The 16,330-nt window shown below is 51.2% G+C and overlaps 1 protein-coding gene and 1 long non-coding RNA gene across 7 annotated transcripts in view; one reads left to right on the forward strand and one right to left on the reverse strand.

Moving 5' to 3' along the window:
• KCNT1 (potassium sodium-activated channel subfamily T member 1) overlaps positions 1 to 16,330 on the reverse strand; it is a 78,523-nt gene that overhangs the window by 48,438 nt on the left and 13,755 nt on the right. The gene's annotated exons all lie outside the window — the stretch shown is intronic.
• Positions 1,031 to 7,267, forward strand: LOC117005576. The gene is made up of 3 exons (XR_004419854.1): positions 1,031 to 1,246; positions 4,139 to 4,297; positions 6,424 to 7,267. It is a non-coding gene; the product is annotated as an uncharacterized LOC117005576 (long non-coding RNA).

Genomic DNA, 16,330 nt, shown 5'->3' on the forward strand with positions numbered 1-16,330 from the left:
CTGTATGGAGCACTAAGTGTTATTATTAAACTGTCATTAAAAACATTTCAGGAGAAGTTCACAAACTGCAGGATTTTCTGTCATCACAGCATCAGGCTGGGACAGCAGTGGGGCTGAGTGTTCCTGCCAAAATCACAAAGGTACCAAAGGCACCTCTCCATTGCAGGATCTCAGCCACCCTTGGGGGGTCTCACCCCGAGGGTCTCTGTGGGATCAGCTCCCACCACGGTGGGCTGGGGGCTGCTCCATCCCCACTGCCCTTCCGGGGGGTCCTTGGCATCCTGGCAAACCAAACCAACCCAGGGGAGAGAGCCTGGAGCTGGGGAACAGCGATATTCCCTGACACCAGCACACACCTGCAGGAACCCAGGAGGACATGCAGACACCAGCACGATTTGCATGGCACAGGCAGAAATTCAGCACCTCACTGCCTGTGGTTTATCCCCTCACCACCCCGATTTAGCCCTGGCAGCAGCTCCTGCATCACCCAGTGGCTCCTCGGCAGAGTTTGGGAGCCTTCTCCAGTAAACTGGAGCAGTGAAGTTTCAGGGAAGGAGGAACACTTTGGAAAGCACAGGGAAGAGCAGATTTAACAACTGCAAGAGAGCTGGAAACAGAAGGAAGCCTTTGAAGAGCTGGGCTGATGGAGAGAGATGGAAAAATTATGTAAAGTAAGAAAACACATCCAGAGCTTCAGGCAGGCTGTGAGCCTGGGGGGGACGGGCTGATGGCAGAAGAGCTTTTGATTTCTCTCCTGTTCCCGGTGTCCTCTGCACTAACATCTCAAATGTTAACAACTTAGAAGAAAGGATCAGGACTCCAAAACTGCCCCGTAAGAGGAGCAGTGTCCTGGAATCTCCCTCCCACCCAGAGCCACGAGGCTGCTCCCACTCCCGAGGAAGGATGGAGGGGATCCCCGAACCAAACCTCTCTTTTTGGCCGGGGAGGGCAGGTCCCCTTCCCCAGGCCCTTATGTAACCACGGCTCTAAATCCCAGCACTGCCACCGCAGCCTTGGCAAAGCCGTTTTCACCTCTCTAAGCGTGGCTCATCAACGCGAAACCCAGTGTGGAGAAGGAGAAACAGAGCAGCTGTGAGCAAATCTCCGCACAAAGGCACGGTGCTCCTGCTCCTGGGTGCGTGTGACAGGCTCACAAGCACAGCAATGAGACCCTGAGGCTTTCCAGTGACTCCCTGCTCCCTGACAAAGCCTCGGCAGGTTAAAATGGCCGGAGGAGAAAGGGAAGGTAAGTGTGTACCTATCGCAGCTGCTCAAACCAGCGAGGAAATTAAAAGCCCTCGGGTAAAATCTAAATATATATCTGCAAGGGAAGCATGAAAAGTCTCCATGAGGCACGGCCAAGCCACTTTTCCAGGTGAGTACATAACGGGGTCACTCTCCGCTTCCCAAGATTTATGGGAGCGGCCCCGGGCGGGGCTGGCAGCGCTCCCCAGCGTGAGTCAGCCCCGGCTGCGGGAGCGGAGCCAGGCGGGCACTGCGCGGCGGGGAGAGGGGATGTGCACGGGAGGAGGCAGGGGAGCGTCCGAAATGAGCCGGGATGGGATGAAGAGATGGCAGGGGAGCACCCAAAATGAGCCGGGAGGGGACGAGGAGATGGCAGGGGAGCATCCAAAATGAGCCGGGAGGAGAGGGGATGGCAGGGGAGCATCCAAAACCAGCTGAGGAGGTGACAGGGCAGCATCCGAAATGAGCCGGGAGGGGATGAGATGGCAGGGCAGCATCCAAACCCAGCTGAGGTGGTGACAGGGCAGCACCCAAACCCAGCCGGGAGGAGAGGAGATGGCAGGGAAGCATCCAAAATCAGCCGGGAGGGGATGAAGAGATGGCAGGGCAGCACCCAAAATGAGCCGGGAGGGGATGAGGAGATGGCAGGGCAGCACCCAAAATCAGCCAGGAGGAGAGGAGATGGCAGGGGAGCATCCAAAATGAGAGGAGAGGAGAGGAGATGGCAGGGCAGCACCCAAACCCGGCCGGGAGGGGATGAGGAGATGGCAGGGGAACATCCGAAATGAGCCGGGAGGGGATGAGGAGATGGCAGGGGAACATCCAAATTCAGCCAGGAGGAGAGGAGATGGCAGGGGAGCACCCAAAACCAGCTGAGGAGGTGACAGGGCAGCATCCAAAATGAGCCGGGAGGAGCTGAGGAGATGGCACGAGAGCACCCAAACCTGGCCGGGAGGAGAGGAGGTAACAGGGCAACACTCAAAACCAGCTGAGGAGGTGACAGGGCAGCATCCAAAATCAGCCAGGAGAGGAGATGGCAGGGCAGCACCCAAACCTGGCCGGGATGAGAGGAGATGGCAGGGGATCACTCAAAATCAGCCAGGAGGGGATGAAGAGATGGCAGGGGAGCACTCAAACCCGGCCGGGAAGAGAGGAGGTGGCAGAGCAGCACCCAGAATCAGCCGGGAGGAGAGGAGGTAACAGGGTAGCATCCAAATTCAGCCAGGAGGAGCTGAAGAGATGGCAGGGGAGCACCCAAACCCAGCTGAGGTGGTGACAGGGCAGCACCCAAACCCAGCCGGGAGGAGAGGAGATGGCACGAGAGCATCCAAAACCGGCCCGGAGTAGAGGAGGTGACAGGGTAGCACCCAAAATCAGCCAGGAGGAGCTGAGGAGATGACAGGGGAGCACCCAAACGCAGCTGAGGAGGTGACAGGGCAGCACCCAGAATCTGCCAGGAGGGGCTGAGGAGATGGCAGGGCAGCACCCAAACCTAGCCAGGAGTAGAGGAGGTAACAGGGCAGCACTCAAAATCAGCCAGGAGGAGCTGGGGGTGACAGGGCAGCACCCAAATCCAACTGAGGTGGTGACAGGGCAGCACCCAAACCCAGCCAGGAGTAGAGGAAGTAACAGGGCAGCACAAAAATCAGCCAGGAGGAGCTGAGGAGGTGGCAGGAGACCATCCAAACCCTGCCAGGAGGAGAGGAGGTGACAAGGCAGCACAAAAATCAGCCAGGAGGAGCTGGGGGTGACAGGGCAGCACCCAAAATCAGCTGGGAGGAGCTGAGGAAGTGGTGAAATAGCACCCAGACTCAGCCAGGAGTAGAGGATGTGGCAGAACAGCACCCAAACCCTGCCGGGAGGAGAGGAGGTGACAGGGGAGCACAAAAATCAGCCAGGAGGAGCTGAAGAAGTGGCAGAGCAGCACCCAAACCCTGCCAGGAGGGATCTGGGGGGCTCTGGGCTCCCCCAGCCCCCAAGCACCGCCCTCCCCTGCCAGCTGCTGTTGCTGCCTCCCAGCAGGAATGATCTTTGCACCGTAAATGTTTACAGCTTTCAGCATTTGTGCAGCGCTTTCCCAGCGGGAAAACACCTTGGAAGTGCCCCTGGGGTGCTGGCAGGAGCTGTGCCCGAGCTGGGACAGCAGGAGCTGTAAATCCCCCTCGTGGGGCAGAATGAAGGCAATTCCTCACTGACCCTGCAGCCTCTGCCATGGCCTGAGCCACGCAGTGTCTGCTTATTAAATGGGGCTAAGGAAACATTTTCTGCTGGAAAATGTGGAGAATTTTAGTGTCCAAAAACTTCAGTAAAACGTCTTTAAAAATCCAAGAAAAATGATTGACATTCAAAGAAGAAATTCTGGCTTTGGGGCTCTCCATCAGCACTTATATGTCAATGGTAATCACAATTTCTTCCCTCCCCAGGGTCGCTGGATGATGCCAGGTACCATTTCCCATACATTTTTTCATTTCTCTCAGCATTCTTTTTGTAATACATTATATAAGACAGAGAAAATGGCAAGTCCCCATAAAGAGGAATTCACAGCATGCTGCAGAAATGAGGCATGAACTCCATGCAGGCTGTGACAGCCTCATCAGGCTGTGTGGGCAGGACTAGAACAGGGGGTTGTGCCAGACCACTGATCTCCAAGAACGTTTCTTATTTTAACTTCAATGAGGAAAAATCTGCTTACCCATCAACATCCTGCTGGAGCTGTGGGTTCTGCTGGGAGGGTTCTGCAGTCAGGGGGTGTGCTCAGAGTTACCTGGAGCCAGGTGTGCTCAGAGTTACCTGCAGCCAGGTGTGATCAGTCACCTGCAGCAAGGGGATTGCAATGCCCAGGTCACTCAGGTACTGTCATGGATGTGACAAAAACATCTCTTTTCACACCCAGGGCTCAGCCCCAAGGCATCAAAAGGAAAAGGCAAGGATGTGTCAAACTCTATCCCTGAGGGAAGAGGCTGCAGGAATTTTTGCACAAAACCCCTGGAATCCCCCCAGAGGAGTCTCACACCTGTCAGAGCTGCCTGCCAAGCCAGGGCAGGAGCCAAAGGTGAGCTAAAGCACAAAAGGATTTTAAATCATTATCCTCCATTGCCCCTATCTGCTCACCAGCTTTTGGTTCAGCTGCCACCACCAAATCATCTGCTGGAAAGGGAACATCCACCCAGCAGCTGGTGTGACAGCAAATGCTGCTTCACAGATCTTGGCTGCCTCGAACATTTACAGTAAAAAGCACCAAAAAAAAATGCCTTGGCCTGTTCTCATCTCTCACATAAAAAAAAAGAAAAAGAGAAGGCAGCGATTTTTTACACAGCATCTTCTTAAAGACTGAGCTGCAAACATCATCCTCTCCATTTATATCCATCCTGGCCAGGCAAAGGCTTTTAGGACAAAAGATGGTTTAATAAACAGACATTTATAACAAGTGCCAGATCTTGCAGCTTCATCATCTGGAAAAGAGTCAATTAAACCAAGTGAGAAACTCGCTGTTCACTAAAGGTGTCTAATGGAATTAAAATTGAATTATATCATGATTAATATCTTCAACAGCATGTTCAGCTGCGCTCCTTTCTCTCCCTAAAATCTGCCTGTGGGAAACAGAGCAAAAAAAGCCCCGGGGTCTGAGACACAAGCTTGGCTCTCTGTCACAGTTTTTTGTGTTTTTTTTTAAACTCTCGCTGTTGGGAAGGAGTGCAGCCCTCATGCATGCACATGTCTGCAAGCAGAGACATTTGTGCTGCTGAACCCCGGAAGGATGAACATTTCTGAGGCACAGAGCACGGCACTAAAACCATTTACAAGTTCTTAGAGTGAAAGAAATAGTTCCCATTAGAGGTTGTAACGAGAGCTGCCTAGAAATTGTTTTTCCTCTCAATTTTCGCACAATAAATCTCCCCATCAGCACTGGGCAGTTCTAAGTGCAGTCACTGTGTGGGAAGAATCCAAACAAAGTGACAATCCCGAGCTTTAAAAGCATTTTGGAGGAAGATGAAAAAGATAAAAAATGTTAAACTGCAGCTCTGGAAGAGGCTGGGGAGCTGAAATGGCTTTTGTGTCACCGTCTCCCACTGCCAGTGACCCCTCAGAGCAGCAGCTCTGCAGCACAGCCTCCAGCCCAGGGCAGTGCATGAACAGCAGCTCTGAAACGACAGCTTGAGACATCTCCACACTGGAAACAGACTGTCAAACCTTTTATCGTGCAGAGAAACCTCATGGTGCTGATTTGCTGACCTGGAACTGATGGGTTTTGAGAGACTTCAGAGAAGCAGGGATGAGAGGCTGGGCAGGGAGTGTGAACCTCCCCTTCCTTGTGTGCACATCCCTGCACACGAGTGTGTGAGCAGCTCAGGACAGGACTGTCCCTGTGCCAGGAGCTGGAGCTGCTCCAGGTGAGCAGAAGCACCAATCCCAAGAGATCTGGAGCGGGAACTGGAGTGTCAGAAAAGGCCTCGACTCCCAGCAGCGTGGGTGTGATTGCATCAAGCTGTAATGAAGCAAATCCATCTCCAAAATCCAACTTCAGGAACAGTAACTGAACAGCTTCCTCTAATAAATGCCTTCCCAGAGCCCAGCTGCAACTTCTTGCTGAGAAATATGGGCACCACCGAATCCCCCCTTCTGTCCTTGAGCAAACACCGTGACTGTGCATCAGAAACACCAAACCAAATTAACACACGAGTGCCCATGCCAATTATTCCAATTAAACTCTCTTCTAAGAGCCAATTACCACCCATTTCATTAAATGAGAAAATTTTCAAACAATACTCCCATATGGAGCTCTCAGCCCAGATGCAATTATGCACTTCTCACATTGATAGTGGACACTGGGCAAACGAGTTCCTCTGGGTGTCTGCAATGCCACCACGGCAGAGTTTGTCAGAAAAGTGATTTAGGCAGTGTCTCAGCTTTGAAAAGCTGTGTTTGGTACCCATCTCTGTTTAAACTGCTTTCTGCTCACCTACAAACCAGCACCGTGCATCAATTAAATTGCTCTGGGGGGTGGTTGAGGCACTCAGAGCTAAGGCAGAGGGAATCATCCTGCTGTAAGAGTGATGTGAGCTGAGCAGGATTCCCACTGCTCCCTGAGGCTCCCTGGTGGGAAAACGCCCACTTTTGGCAAAGCCCTGCCTCACTCGTAAACATTTCACATGGGGATTTATTCTTTTTTTCTGACAGGATAACACATTTCTCAGCAATGTCACTCCTGCCCACAGGATGGCAAGGTCTCGAGCTGACATTTGCTAAACACCTTCACCACCTGCTCCCCAGAAATATTCCCCTCTCCCAGACGGAGGAGACCTTTCTCCTGACAGCTCCTGCCACCAGGGAGGTGCCACAAAACCACCGTGAGCTTTTTGTGCTCCAGGAACCACAGGGACACCGACACAGCAACGGGACATTGGAAAAGTCCAGCTCCCAACCAAATCCGCGTTGCAGCAAAGCTCCAGGAAAGTAATGACTTTGCTAATAGTCACCCGAGGCACATCGGGAATGAGCCACGCTGGATGGCTCTGCCCAAAAAAGCGAGAGCTCCCTGCCTGGAGGGAGCTGCTAAATGTGCAGAGCCACGCTGGGCTGCGCTGGAGCTGCGTGGGATGCGGGAAGAGTCTGAGCCAAACACAGCCCGGGAATGGAACGGGAAAATGGGAATGGAATGGGGAACCTCCCGTGGGAGCCACAGCCGGCAGGTGAGGAGCAGGGGAATCACTGCTCCGAGAAATCCACACCCAAACCCAGCAAACCCTGCAGACCCCAGCACAGGGCAGGGCAGAGGGGGGCTTGGGGTTGGCATCACCTCCAAGTGAGGATTTTTTCGGAATCCTGGTGTTGGAGCAGAGGCTGAGAGCACACAGAGCCCGTGTCCATCCCCAGAGGGGCAGGACAGGGACAAAGCCCATCCTGGAGACAGGAACCCATCCCAGCCCTCTGCAAACCAGGAGCAGCTCTGGGGGAACCTGGGGGCTCCTCAAACGGGAACAGGAGCAAACAACACTCGGGGAAGGGTAGAATCAACCTGCAGATCCAAGAGTTTGGGACCAGCCTTAGCAGAGTGGGTCCTACCTGGACAGGAGATGCGGACAGACCCCCCTACACCCCACGGACAGCGTATCCAGCAGCTCAAACACGAACACCCCACAGCAGCCAGATTTATGGGAAGCTACAACCAAAACCTCAAGGACAGGTGACACCTGGAGAGAATAAGGAAACGCCAGTTTGGGTTTGTGGAGGAGCTGGACGGAGTGATGTGAGTGCTGGCCTCCAGAGGGCCCCTCCACAGTGAGATGGCAGAGCAGCAGCAAAAATCATCCGTGACAAAGGAACCGGGGACAGCAGCAGCGAGAGATCCTGCTCAGCAAGGCAATGACAGCGGGGCAGAGAGAGGAGCGGCTCTGGCCGGGGGTCAGGGCAGAGATGTCACCTGGGTGAGGGAGCAGCTTGTGACAGGGACACCTGGGCTTTTCTCCATCCCAGAGCCCTGTCCAGGGACACAAACCCCTCCTGAGGGAAGAGTCCTCACCCTGCAGTGCCAGGCAGCCCCAGCTCCAGCCCAGCAGAGCGTGTCACACACACAGGGGTGGCACAGGACAACCAGCACTCACCAGAGCCCAGCTCCACTGAGCACAACCAGGACATTCCTGCACCAACACAGGCAGGTACAACCCCAACCCTCACCATTTCTCAGCTCACATCAGGCAAGGTTTAGTTAATCTAAAGGAAAGATGTGATTGATGCTCCTGGCTCCACTGAGGGACATTTGGCTGTGTCCCCTCCGGCACACTTCAATCTGTCACCTCCCCCAGTTAATTCACGGCTGTTTCACCCTGCTGACCTCACAGGCAGCCCACCCCCAGCATGTGCTGTTCTCCTTGCCCACAATCCTTCCTTCCTTCCTTCCTTCCTCCCTCCCACGGGCTGGCCCAGCTCTGAACCCTTGGACATCACATTCCACATCCCTGCACGCCCACAGCGCTGCTGCAGGCACAGCCAGGGCTTGGGGACGGGGACAGGCACCCTCCCCATGGTTTATAGATATTTATTGTGTCACACACTTAGCTGTCAGTAAATACTGATTGTCAGTAAATATTTAGAATAGAGGCTCGAGAAGGTGGAGGTTTGTTGAGCCTCTGAAGGGGGGGATTGATGCCTTAAGTTTGAAGATTTTCTGTTGTGCTTGGGGGGTGAAGATAAAACAGCCCAGTTCCAGCTGGGGACTCAAGGAAAATCTCTTCAAACTTCAGGCCCTAAGCACAAAAAACGTGAAAAGAGGAGGGTGGGCAAGCAAGCAAGGAGGATGAAACTTCATTATTTCAGGCTATTAACTGGACAATTGATTTCTGTATGCAAATGAACTAAAACCTATAAAATTATGAGATTTCTGACCAAGCCCTCTTTTGCTTCCATCCTGGAGCCATCCAGGCAGGGCCACGATTGTAGCACTGGTACTACCAGCGTGTGGCCTTTGAAAACCCTCAATAAATAATATTTTACTCCTCTTAGCTCTGTCCAGCCTCTGCTCCAGCTCCTCTGGGCATCAGCACGGGGGATCCTGTGCCATGGGGGAAAACATGACAGGAAAAGCACGGGGGTAACACCAGTGATGGGAACCCTGGCACACTGAAAATACATCTGGCTGCAGAAATTTCCATCCCTGAGCTGAGGGCTGGCACCCAGCACGCTGGGACTGACCTCAGAGGGAGGCCCTGGACATGTCCCAACCCCGAGGGGCTGAGCCCATCCACAAACTTCGCTCCTCTCACAAACACCACGTCCTGTCTGACTGTCAGCAAACAGCCCCAGGCTGTCTCCTGGAGGAACAGGAGCAGATGGTCTGTCTGGAGCAGGACAGAAGCAGGACCAAGCAATTGTGGCCCCAGTGCAAGCCCAAAGAGGCAAAGCCAGCTCAAAGCTCCTGGAGTTCCTCCAGCAACCACGGATGGCCCTCGCAGAGCTCCTCTGCCCCTGCACCACATGGCTGATTTTAGAACAGAAAAGAACTCTTAAAAATGCCTGCAAGCATTGCTTCACCCACTACTCCAGGCTTTAAAGGACAAGTTTTCTGAGATTGAGAAGTTTGAACATTGGAAAGCATTCCTCTAATCTGCTGGTGACATGCTAACTAACATCCGTGGCATTTCTGTCTCACCAAGGCCTGGCATTTCAACTCTAGCACCACAAACTTCTCCATTATCAATTATTTATTACCTAGAATAATTAAAGAGCAAAATGCTGACACTACCAGGGGATTTGCAACCCTGAAAACCTCCTTCCAGCCCTCTGGCTATGCAGGGGAGATCTTTAAGACATCACCAGTGAGGTTGTGGGTTCAGAACAGAGAGCAGAGGCTGCCACCTCCCCACAGACTGTCACCACAGGGACCTGCTGCTCCAGCAGGCTGGACTTTGATCATCTCCCTGCAGTGAAACAGCCAGCCATAAATTTGCTAAAACGGCAACAAAAAGCCTCACAACGAGAGGAAATGAGGTCACAGAAATTCAAAGCTATTCATTTATACAAAGTGTGAGGTAGCAACAGAATCTAAACTCTGAACTCCCTGAAACATAATTATTTTTTTAATTGCAGCAATGCAGCAAATGGATGGGGTGATAAGAGGAGAAATCTCCAGATTTGGGGGCTGCACTGCCGAGCCCTGGTGGGTGACTGAGAGCAGCTGGCCCAGAGCCTGTGTGACCCATGTGAGCTGGCAGGCAGCAGCAAGAGGAGCTGTTCTATCTGCAAATGAACACCTTCCTCTGTGCTGGGAGCCAGACAAGTGCCAGTGGAGCAGAGGCAAATGCAGCATGGCAGGGAAATCTGTGCTCACTGCAGGGCTTCCCTGGCAGCGTGCTCACGTCCCTCTCCATGGGCAGTGCTGGAATAACAGACACGAAATTTGGTTTTGTCTATTGGTGGCACTTCTCAGAACCACAGAGGTTTGGATTCCAATCCCAGCCTTTTATCCCTGCCCAAGCCCCTCAGTGCTGGAATAACAGGCAGGAAATTTGGTTTTTTCTATTGGTGGCACTTCTCAGAACCACAGAGGTTTGGATTCCAATTCCAGCCTTTTATCCCTGCCCAAGCCCCTCTGCTGCACAGACTACAATAAATGAGATGCCTCACAGGAGCTATTCAGGCTCTGCTGGGGATCTCTTTTCTCACACCTGAGCAGGGCTGGCACCAGGACAGGGACCTGTGTCCCCCCAGAGGCTGAGCCTGAGCTCCACCACTCCCTGCACACAGCCAGGCACTGAACAGGTTGTGCAGAGGAAAAGCAATGAGCACCACCTTCAGAACAGCAATAAATTATTTCCCTTGGGAACAAAGATGCAACAGCGATGAGAGAAAGTGGTGGGAAAACAGAGCAGTAAAATTTAATGCATTCTGTGCAATTACAGCTACAGCTGCCAAGTTGTTTCTCGTGCTGTCACTACAGCAGGGGTGACAGCTTTGGTCTCAGCCCGACCTTCCAGCCTCACCTAGAGCAGCACAACACTCCTGGGGATCCCTGCAGGCACAGGGCTGTGCTGTGCTGACAAACAGCAGCGTCACCTCACAGCCTGTGCACACACACTCACACTTGTGACACATCCCTGTGAGATCTCTGCCAAGGTTTGACATCCAGCCCAGGCTTCTCCCCATGTGGGAGCTGCTCCCTGTCCTTTCCCAGCAGGCTGGAGTGGCACCAAGGAGCCCCTGGCACAGAGAGGCACCAGGGCCACAAGAGGAGCAGCAGCAAAGCCCCAGCAGGCTTCAATCCCATGCCAAGAGCACGTGGAAGGAGCTTTGCCCCAATTAACCACAGCCCAATTAACCAGCAATTCTCACACCCCTATGCACTCTGTTTGAAAGGAAATTTCTCAGTTAGGACTTTCAGTGTGTCCTCTACAACTGTTGAGGGGAGTAAAACAATTCATTTTGCCCACGTGTTTAATTTTCCATGAATAAAATCAGCGCCCAGCTCACCTGCAGAGCCCTGCTCACCTCTCCCTTCACTCAGGTCTCTTCAATACCTTGAAATGCTCTTTTCTCTTTCAAGCCCATTCCTCCAATAAGTAGAAAAGAAACCAAAGGGAAAGTAAATAAGTGGGAAAATAAAACCAGCCCGGGGAGGGATGGAGATCTGAGCCCACAGTGTTAAATTGCACTAAATAACTGAAAATCAATGTTGCTCTTCCTTTCCCTCAGGGCACAGCCGTGCATGGCAGCACTCCAGGGACACCTCTGCTCATTCCCCCAGCCTCAACGTGCACTTCATTTTATTGCAAGCAAGGGCCCACTGCTGACAGTGAAAACAACAGCCCTGGAAAAAAAGCAATGGCCATTTTTTAAAATAATAGTTTTAATTGCAAGAAAGCTACCATTTCTTCTTTGCTCTATTACTTTCATAACTTTCCAAATACTCCTGCTAATGTACCTGCCCTGAGATGAAGACACAAGAGCACACCAATAGCTGCAAGGAAACATCAATTAAAACAAATCCAAGCAGCACTGCAATTAACACACAGCACTGGGAATCATCCCTGCAGCCTTTCAGAACAACTGGAAAAACAAACCTCAATTAAGAAAGCTATCATTAAAAAAACTGCAAACACAAGAAAACCCAAATCAATTCTATAAAGCTGCTTCAGGCTTCCAATGCTCTTCATCCTGGTGTGTCCTAGCTGGAGCTGGAATGAGGAATCCACTGCAGCACGTGTTGGTTTTGCCTCTGTTAAGGGTGAGGAGGTGCCCAGAGCACACAGGGCTGTGGAGGGTGGGTTTGGGGGTTACTCCTCCATCTCAGGGGGAAAATGGGGCTGGCAGCAGATTTAGCAACACCCACACATTGCCCTAGGAGATGTCCCTGCCCTGCTCTAAGCTCTGCTGCTCCAGACCCACCACACCTGGGGATGCCTGGGATGTTGGTTCCATTGGATCCAGGAGCAGGGATGAGCCTCTCTGGAGGAGCACAGGGTGCCCACCCTGCTGCTCCTGGCCAGCAGCTTCTCCAGCAACTCCAGCAGAGCTGGGGACTGAATTCATCCCTGGCTGGCACAGCAGGGCTGTTGGCATCTGCTCTGGAAAGAGTTCCATGGATGAGCCCCACACCAGCCTGGCCCTGGTGCCTGGCTCAGGAGCACCTGGGTGACCACAGAAGGGTCAGGGGTGGCCACAGCAGGACCTGGGGTGGCCCCAGCAGGACCAGGGGTGGCCACAGCAGGACCAGGGGTGGCCACAGCAGCACCAGGGGTGGCCACAGCAGCACCAGGGGTGGCTCCAGCCCCACTCCTGCCCCAGAGCCAAACTCTGCTTGTGCTGCCACACAGAGCCCTCCTGACAAAGCCCTGGCTCAGGGAAACAGCCTCATCCAATTAATAACTGTTCTGGTTCAGCTCTGCCAGGTGGCAAAAGCAGAGGAGAAGCAATTCAATCCTGCTGGGCACTCCCGAGCTCCTGTTTGGCCTCCCAGCACCTTCACCAGTGTCATTTGTCACTTGGTTTGTTCTGGCATTGCCACTGAGCTGTCCCTTGAGAGGTTCTGCACCCAGGGCTGCTGGAAATGGATCTGAACACCACGATGGAGGGAATGGATGTTAGCAATAATATCCATCCTGCTTTACAAGCAAGGGGTCAGACTGCTGGGGGATAAGAGCCCTCCCCAGGGGAATTTTGTGGCACATAGAGCTGAATTTCCTAATTCCAGGTACAAACCTTCCCTGGCACAGATGCTACAGCCTGAGCAGATTTTGCACCGACTTAAAATATTGGCCATTACCTCACCAGCACAGAAATAAATGTCTCTAACTTCTGGATACAAATTGGAATTTTCAAATTGGCATCTGCATCTTCTGAATAAAATGAGGAAAATTGCCCATTAAATCAAATAGCAATGAAGTGAGGATTCAGCCACAGACAAATTCAAGGAACCTGCCTCAGGAGCACAAAACCACCCAGCTCCATTAATGTAATGATGCATTTTGATGAGGAAGTCACTTGGGGCATGTTAGCATGAAAACTGCAGGGATGAGATCCTCCAAGGCTGATATTGCAGCACTCCACTTTGCTCATGCCAAGCATAACCTGACCTGAGATTCAGAGCCACCACTCAGTGACAAATTAAAGAGACAAAGACAACATGTCAGGTCACAGACAAAGAAGTTGTAAGACTCTAAAAAAAACTGAAAGCAGAAACTTAAAAGACTTGGCCCTGGTTGTCAAAATCCTCTTTTCTCGGTTATGCAACATCCAAAATACCTTTGATTTGAGAAAGGACATGCTACAATTTTATAGAGAAGTTGTTGAATTCTTCTGCACAAGCAGCTTTCCCAAACATTCTCATCCATCAAAACGATTTTTTGCTGATAATTATCCTCAGAAAAATGCACTTAATCAAAGTGACATCCATTACTTCTTGCTCCTGTAAATAGGACTGTGGCTTCTGACGATGATTTTCTGGAAAGTGTTCAGACTATTTAAATTAGGCAACAAATAAGCTCCTAATGACACTTTTCTGAGATACAGTTTAATTTTATTTATGGGCTTTTTTTATATGCACCCCAACCCAGCTGTCAGCACTGTCCAAGAAAAGAGAATGCAGGAGATCAAAAACTGCCATAGTCAGGACAGCAAACATCAAAGGGATGCCACAGCTTGGGGTATGAAACAATATTTATCCAGCAGCAGATGTGCTTTCTCAGCTGCCTTTAATCAGCACTTACAGCATCTCTTCAGAACAGGAGCCCCAGCTCGGGGGGATGCTGTGCTCAGCTCCTCCTCCTCCCCCTGCACCCCCTGGCCTTGCCCCACAGCTCTGTGCCACAGAGATTCCCGTGCCAGGAGTGTGAAAGGAGCCAGGCCCAGCAGGGTTTGTGCCCCCAGTTCTTCCCCTCCTCTTTGTCCAGGCTCAGCTCCTCCAGCTCAGCCTTTGCTGTGTGTGCCAGAGGCTCCTGGTGCTCTCGTGTGCACCAAGATGAGAAATGCAGTCCTGCCACAAGCAAGCAGAACAAATCCATTTTTCTCCCAGAATGGACGTTGACAGCACTTTCCAAATGGGAAAGGAACTTCTGAACTAGGCAGGACTAATGCCAGACAACGGAGGGGACTGCAGGGCTCCCAAAGGGAACCTTCCCTGCCCAGAGGAGGAATCACCTCCCAGTCCCTACCAGCCACATTCCTGCCCTGGGAGCAGTCTGTACCCTCTGGGAATTCAGAGCTGAAGGACACCTAATCCTGTTTCTCTAACCCAAAGACCTGCCTGGCACAAATGTCAGGCCCAGAATTGAATGCAGCTAAGCCCCAAGCCTTCCACATCTCGAGGCAGTGAGTTCCAAAGATGAGTAAGATGATCCTAGAAGGAGCACTTGGACTTGACAACTCTAGATTTGCTTGTCATTAGGCTTTTCTCTCTCTGTTTCACAAATCCATTTTCCTCCCACATTCCCTTCCCAGTCAGCCGTTTCCTCTTTGCTTCCTGGCCAATTTATTGCATCCACCACAGGACGTTCAAAGTGTTATTTTAATTCTCCTGTCAATCACTCCACCTGCCAAACAAAGAGCAAGCCCTGCTCAGATCAACCATGTTCATCTTTCACATCCCAGAAACAAAAATAAATTAGGAGCAGCCTAATTTACCCACTCCACCTCCCATTCACTGAGCAGCTCCAGAGGTTATCTGGACCTCCTCTCTCCTCCTGCTGCACCACAGCTCTCTAATTATCTGCTTCTCCTAACGAGCTCTCATCTCCTCGAGCTCCATTACCTCATTCCTTACCTCAGCCCAGGGTTGGTGTCTCTTCAGCATCCTCTGTGATGAGGATGCACTAATTCATCTCTAACAGGAACGATTTTAATTCTCCAGAAGCAGCAAAAGCCGGGCTCCCCTTTGGCTTCTGATCCTTTTAGTCTTTGCTGACCCCAGAAAGCTCCTCCCTTCACAGCACACTCATTCCAGGGTCATGTTCAAAGCAGATGTTTGAGACACTCATGTTTTAAGCATTCCTTTCACAAATAAATGAGATATTCAGCATCCTTCAGTGTGACACCTCTAAGCCCAACGAGCTTTGTTTTACCCCTCATGGATCCCTGCAGAGTTTTTGGGGGGATTTTCCTCAGCACATCCCTGTAACAAAGCCCCTCAAAGCACCACTCTGAGCTGCTTATCACCCACAAGCACAGCAAAGCCAAAAAGTCTTTCTGCTTTTTTTTTTTTTCTTTGCCAGCCTAAATCAGCTCCTGATTCAGTGGGTTTGGAGCAGACTAATGAACTAGTCATAATTACTCCAGTGAGCTTGATTCAGCCACAAGGTCCCACTGTTATTAATGACTTGGACTGGAATTTAGGCCTAACAGCAACATTTCCCAAAGCCCACAGCTCATCTCAGCTCCCAGCGAAGTCAAGTGGGCTCCAGTGAGCAGCAAATGTGGGCTCAGAGACCTGCATTCCCAAACATAATGAAATTATCAGTATTTTCCAGATGAAGGGGAAATCAAACAACTCAAGAAAACAGCACAAAGGCAGTGAAACTGAGATACCTTGAGAAACAAATAACAAAACAGCCCAGAGGATCTCCACATTAAAATTAAAGAGAGATGGTGAATCAGAAAGATTCAAATCTAGAGGAAAATGAAGGTTAGGGGGTGTAACCAGAGAAATACAGAAAGAACACAATCTGCAATTGCCATCTCCCAGATTTCAGATGCTTTCAAATACTTAAATATGAAACCTATTCAATCTGCAAACTTGACCAAATGAGCCTTATCACAACCAATCTGAAACCCAGACATTTTCTGCAGCAGGAATTTCATGTTCACTTCTCACTTGGTGCCATAAAACCATATTAATGTTTAAGTGTCTGTTAAGGAAATCTGGGCTTTAAAACCTCCAGGATCACAGACTCATTTTCGAGCCAGATCAATTTTATGCAGCGATAAAAGTTGGGAACACTTATAGAGAACATTTGTAAAACCCACATTCGCAGTCTCCAAGCCAAATTCACTTTTTTTTTTTCCTGCATGACACTTGTACACATAAAACAAAAAGAAATGATCATTTAAGAGAGATGCACAAAAGCCTTGGTGCAGGTGTACCAAGCACACAGCAGCTAGT

This window comes from Catharus ustulatus, chromosome 21, assembly GCF_009819885.2.
Source record: "Catharus ustulatus isolate bCatUst1 chromosome 21, bCatUst1.pri.v2, whole genome shotgun sequence".
In the NCBI taxonomy this organism is placed as follows: Eukaryota; Metazoa; Chordata; class Aves; order Passeriformes; family Turdidae; genus Catharus; species Catharus ustulatus.